The sequence below is a fragment of the Rattus norvegicus genome, chromosome 19 (genome assembly GCF_021556685.1).
Source record: "Rattus norvegicus strain SHRSP/BbbUtx chromosome 19, alternate assembly SHRSP_T2T, whole genome shotgun sequence".
Taxonomy (NCBI): Eukaryota; Metazoa; Chordata; class Mammalia; order Rodentia; family Muridae; genus Rattus; species Rattus norvegicus.
Genome location: NC_141552.1, coordinates 27234682 through 27240732, shown reverse-complemented (window position 1 = coordinate 27240732; position 6051 = coordinate 27234682). Strand labels below are relative to the sequence as shown.

The 6051-nt window shown below is 39.2% G+C and overlaps 1 protein-coding gene across 1 annotated transcript in view; it reads left to right on the top strand.

Moving 5' to 3' along the window:
* Window positions 1-435: 435 nt before the first annotated feature.
* Window positions 436-6051, top strand: part of LOC147999299 (disks large homolog 5-like) — a 41208-nt gene continuing 35592 nt past the window's right edge. The window contains exon 1 of the mRNA XM_087596538.1: window positions 436-1070. The gene's annotated coding sequence lies outside the window, so the exon portion shown is untranslated. The remainder of the gene's footprint in view (window positions 1071-6051) is intronic.

Below are 6051 nucleotides of genomic sequence, written 5' to 3'. Positions count from 1 at the left end.
AAACAATTTAAGCATTTATGTCTTTCATCCTTAAAATTTGACACATTTTTTGCGTACAAATTTTCTTTTTCTTTTTCTTTATTCAGCTTCCACACGAAGATTATTTTTGCTCTGATTTAGAGCAGGATGCAAGGGTGGAGTGCAGACCTGAGGGGAGGGCAGATGAATGGAGTTCAGCTGCAGGATGTGAGGTTTACAGAGAATAAATAAGAAGTTAAAAAAAAATAAGAAATAAGCACAGTGGGGATGAAGCTGTGAATGCTTGGCATGGGGAGGTTTGGCAGTGGACTGGGCATTTTAGGGGTGGGGTAGGATTGGCGTGGGTTCTGGAGTAGTAAGGATGGTGTCTGTTCTTGTCTTTTGGGGAAACTCCTCGGTCTTCTCCCATCCCTCCTCCACCTCTACCCCCACCTCCAACCGCCATAACTGCCTCCTACCACAGCAGCGGCTTCTGGGCATCGGCCTCTTTCTGCTCAAGCTCTTCTATGTGCTCGGGGGTGGTACAAGCTTTTAAAAGTCCCAGGCAGTGGGCAGATCACGCACACTCTCCTGGCATCCCCATCCTCTCTCAGGACGTATGGTGCCAGAGCGGTTATCGCAGGAGTTTTGATACTGCTGTGGACTGTCCATAGAGCCCTGCTTTCTGAGCCTCCCATGTCCACCCTGTTCCTGTCCAGGTTCCTGGCTGTCACATTTCTGCACGATGGTGAACAAGTTTGTTTTTCTGATTCTCATAACAAGAAAAGGTTAAGACTAAACTATCTAATCTTCAACCCCATCCAAGATCTGAGGAGGAGAAATGTTGCCTGAATAAAAGGAAATTCAGAGCAAACAGCTTCCAAATCTAAAGAAATGACAGAAATTGTTGGCTACCCTGGGAGTCAGTCAGCAAATATTCCTGTGTCACTGTGGCATCCACCTTCAACTCACTGGGCCAGGAGCTCTGACAACAATCCTTTGAAGCAGGTCACTTGAAGGACTATCCTATTTTTTTTTTCCAAAAACTGGGACACAGACTTCCCCATGGTCAACTTCTGCACAGTCTGGACAGCTTTCTGGCAGCAGTAGAGGTAAGTGGGTAGTATTTCATCCAATGGTACTTTAGAGCCCATCATCTTTTTCAGAATAGATTGGGGACACTACCAGGAGTTGAGGTCTCTCCCACTGTGAAAAGCCTTTAACTATTAGGACATCTGAAATGGCAGATTCTTCAGATCTCTAAAGGATTTGAGAACCACCTTTGTATGTAATGTCTATCTCAGTGGACAAATGTGGCTTTTTTTCCCAAGGGATTTACTTCCTACTTAACTTTAAAAACATACACAGGAAGTTAAATAAAGCTTATTTCTGTACCTAACTAAAGCAGTACCTAACATGACTGGAAGACTGATTATTTATAGTTGGAAAGTACTAGCTTGAATTCCTTAATTATCCACGGCAGTGTGCAGTAGTAATTTTATAAAATTAGAATTTTACACCACATTGTGAATAAGTTGCATATACTTATATCTTAAAAGTGAATTGAATCATTTATGCAAGTACAATTTTAAATTCTATCATCATTCAAAAATCCATGACATCCTAAAATATTTGAGACTTGGTATTGCTTTCTAGTATAAATAGAGATACAGTGATCTATGATTTTGTCATTTTAGTCCCTTCTCCTGATTTCCCACAACATTAGACAGAGAATTGAGGAGACAAAGAGAAAGGAAGAAAGACATTCCTGATACGAATCTGCTTTACTGTTTCCTCCCTGACCATGGCCAGTAAGAACTTGCAACCAACCCCCTAACTGACAATAATCATCTACAGCCCACGGCAGACAAATAACCACCCACCCACCCTTCCTCTTGAGAATGAGGGGGTCATGTTCCTTTAGGTTGCTTCCCAATGTGTGTGGGGTGACAACATGTTTTGGGGACCTTACAACAATTGGGATATTTTCCAAATCCTGGGAGATCTTGCAGTTTCCTATGCGTCCAGACCCTGAATGTGGCAGTATTAACTGAAGTCCTGGATACATTAACAATGAAAAATACAAACACACATTCCTACCATATGAGGAAGGTCACCGGATATCTACCCCTTGAAGTTTGCTCAAAACAATTAGTCAATTAGCTTTTTATTTATCTTCAGGTCACTTCTTAGTAAACAGGCAGAAAAGAGACAGATTGTTGGCCAAAATTATATCAATTGCTTCTAAGCCAGTCACCAATAGAGTTCCTGCCATCCTTTGAAGTCTCATAGAGAGGCTCTATTTTGCACAGACTCACAATACTTATGTCTCCCATGTGGCAAACTAAAAGAACTGTTAAGATCTCCTTAAATAATTCAACAGTTTTCCCAATCCAAAGTCTCCCACCCTCCTCCAAAAAATCAAGAGATTCCTCACAAACATCTCCACTCACTTCGGTACCAGTTTATATATCAGTCACATTTCTGTTACTGCAGAAAAATACTATGACCAAGAACAACTCAAGGAATACAGTTCTTCACATTGTGGTAACCAACCCCAACTACCAAATTATTTCATTGCTAAGTCATAAATGTAAGGTGGCTACTGTTTTGAATTGTAATGTAAATAGCATGTATAAAGTATGTCTCATATGTGGTTGTTCCCTGAAGGGCTTGCAACCCACAGGTTGAAAACTGCACTTGTGTGTGGTGGTGGGAGGGGTGGTTGTGAGTTTTTTGTTTTGTTTGTTTGTTTTCCTTTTTCTCAAAACCCAAATGCTGATAAGAACATAGGCCAATATCAGGCTCTTCAATTTTATTCCATTAGGCACTGTGTCTGCTCTCATGATATTAACATGCTTGTTTTCTTTTTTACTATTCCCCAAAATGAACGTGAAATCATTAAAGGTGATGCCTCCCGCAGTGCTTTACTGTCTTATTAGTTAGCCGTGTCTGACTGCCCTGCTCATTTGTGCTTTCATGTGACTTCTGAGATTTTTTTTTTTCATTCCCATGAAGCTCTGTATTGGGATTATAATGGGATGGATTTAAACCTGTAGATGACTCTGGTAGGATACAATATAATAATATAAATCATACTGATACATGAAAATGAGAGGCCTCTTCATTTTCTGGTTTCTTCAGTTTTTTTTATTTTTCCTAATGATTTCATTTTAACAAGTCTTTACTTCCTTAGATATTACAAGATTTTTATTCTGAATGGGTTTGTTTTCTTGGCTTCTTTCGTCATATTTATTGTTGGTATACAGGAGTTCTATTGATTTTACTGTGATTTTAGTGAATGTGTCCATGAGCCATAGGAGTTTGCTAGTGGTTTCGTAGTGGTCTTTATATATGGATCATATCGCCGGCAAATGAGAATACTCTGACTGCTTTCTTTCATATTGACATGCCTTTCCATCTCTCTATTGTCATATTGTTTGGATAAGACTTCACATACTAGTTGAATTAGATGAAAAGAATGAACATCTGTGACTTATTCCTGATTTTAGTGGAAATCCACTATGATTTCCTCCAGTTAGGATGCTGTTGGCCTTGCATATCGCCTTTATAATGTTAAGGTATGTCTTCTCCATATCCCAGATTCTCCAGGACTTTTGCATTAATCACTGTGGGATTTTGCCAAAGAGATTGTCTGCCTCTACTGCAGTGATCGTGTGTTTCCTGTTCTTGGTTTTCTGTGGTGCATTGTTTATTCATTTGTATTTGTTGAAACATTCTTGCACCTCTGCAGTCAAGCCAGCTTGATCACAGTACCTGACACTTTTGGTAAATGTCTGAATTTTATTTTCCAGGATATTATTGAGAAATTTTTCACTTAACTGTTCCTTCCAATCTTAGTTTCTTTTCTATGCTGTGAAGAGACACCATGAGCAAGGGAACTTGTAGAAGAAAGAGTTTATTTCAGCTTACAGTTTCAAGGATCATGAGTCTATGAATATTATGCTGGGGTACACGGCAGCAGGTAGGACACCATGTTTCTAGAGAACTGGCTGAGAGCTTACATCATATGTGCAAGTCAGAGACAGAGAAAGTTAGTGTTAACTATAGATGGTGTTGAATTTGGGAACCTCAAAGCCCAATCCCATACACTCCTCCAACAAATCCATATCTTATAATTCTTCCCGAATATTTCCACTAACCAGCAACAAACATTCATATATGTGAGTTTATGGGGGCCATTATCATTCAAATCACCATATTCCACTCCCAATTCCCCATAGGTTCTTAAACATATCATAATAAAAATACATTAGCTCAGCTTCCAAAACCCCTGTAGTCTTTCAGTCTCTACACAGTTTATCCACAGTGCTTTTCGACCCTCCAGGAAGTCCCTTAATTATTCCCCTATGAAATCAAAAGGCAAATTGCATACATTCAATGTGTAATGCCAAAAATATGTTATCATTGCAAAGGGAAATTGGGAATGTGGTGAGCCAGTTCAAGGCATTAACCCAACAGGGCACAGTCCACATTCTCTACTTCTGATGCATGACAAAGGGATTAGATGGGTCCACTGCTCTGGCTTTGCTGACTGCAACATAATTCCTAAAACTATGTTGTATCGCATAGATCTGTGGTGGTTGTGTTTTCATTGTCACTCATTTCTAGGAATTTTAATTTTTCCTTATGTGCTTCTCCCTTGGCCCTTTCAGTAGTGTGTTGTTTGTGTTGCTGACCTTCCACGAGAGTGTGTACTGACTGCACTTTCTATTGTGTGATACCAGTTTGATTCCTTTGTGCTCAGATAGAATGCATGACACTACTTCAGCTTTCTTATCTTTCCTGAGGGCTGTTCTGTGTCCTAATCCGTGGTCAATTTTGGAGACAGATCCACAGGCTGATAGAAAATATATGTATAGTTCAGTGTAGTTTGTTAGGTCCATTTGACTGATGATGTCACTGAATTCTGCTCCTCCTCTTTTGTTTATTTGCATGTGATCTGCCAAGTGGTCAGAATAGACTATTAAAAACAATCACAACCACTATTATAGCTAATGGGTAATTTCAGATCTATCTGATAATTATATATTTAAATTTGTGACTGCTGTGTTTAATATGTATATATTTAGAATTGTAGTATCTTTTGTAATTGCAAAGTATGAAATGAATGTCCTTACATCTTCTGGACAGGATTGGTTTGAAATCTATTCTGTCAGCTGGATAGAGAAACTGCATAGAATTGCTATAGGGACCTGTGTCTTAGGTCTGTTTCCCTAGTATATCCTCTACATCTCTCATGATGGTGATCCTCTTTCTGGCTAAATGTATGTCTGTTTACTGGGGAATTGAGTTAAGTGACGTGCAAATATTATTTAAACCTATGTATTTAATTTTGTTAATTTTTGTGGGTTTTATTGGCTTCTTTTGATTGACTGTTCTAGTTTTGTTAAATTATTTCCTGTTTCCTCTGGTATTTTATCCTTCTCTTCAAACTAAAGTATTCCTTTTAGGATCCTCTATAGAGCTCCTTACTGGTTATACATATTTTGTAAATTTATTCATCATATGCCTTGATCAGCACAGTAGCTGGGCAGCTGCCTGCCCTCCATGGTATCAGATCTACTTTCCAAACAATAACGCTCAACTCTTACTGACTGTGTAGCATCTTGGCTGCTCTTTGTTGCACTTGGACAGCCCTCAGGACCAGGCTCTCCTCTCCCTTAACCATGGCTGCTGTCCTCTTCCTCTCTCCTCTCCATCACACATGTTCTTCCTTTATTCTCTGGCAGCTTCTTCCTCCTTCTTCCCTCCTCATGATCCTCTCTAGCAAAGCCCTCAAAGCTCACCTCCCCCATCTCTCTACTGTGCAGCTGTTGGCTGTTGGCTTCTTTATAATCACAGTTAACTGGGAGCAGGGTCAGTTTTTGGAGGTTAACCAGTCTTGAGTTCTACATATTAGCATTAAAATACAAGCAGAATTAGGCCAATCCACTACAAGGATTTCTTTTGTTTTGTTTTGGTGTAAGTTTTCTTTTACCTTTTCACTTTTTATTTTATTTTTGGCTATTTTTTTATTAATTGGTTATTTTATTTATTTACATTTCAACTGTTGTCCTGCTTTCCACACTC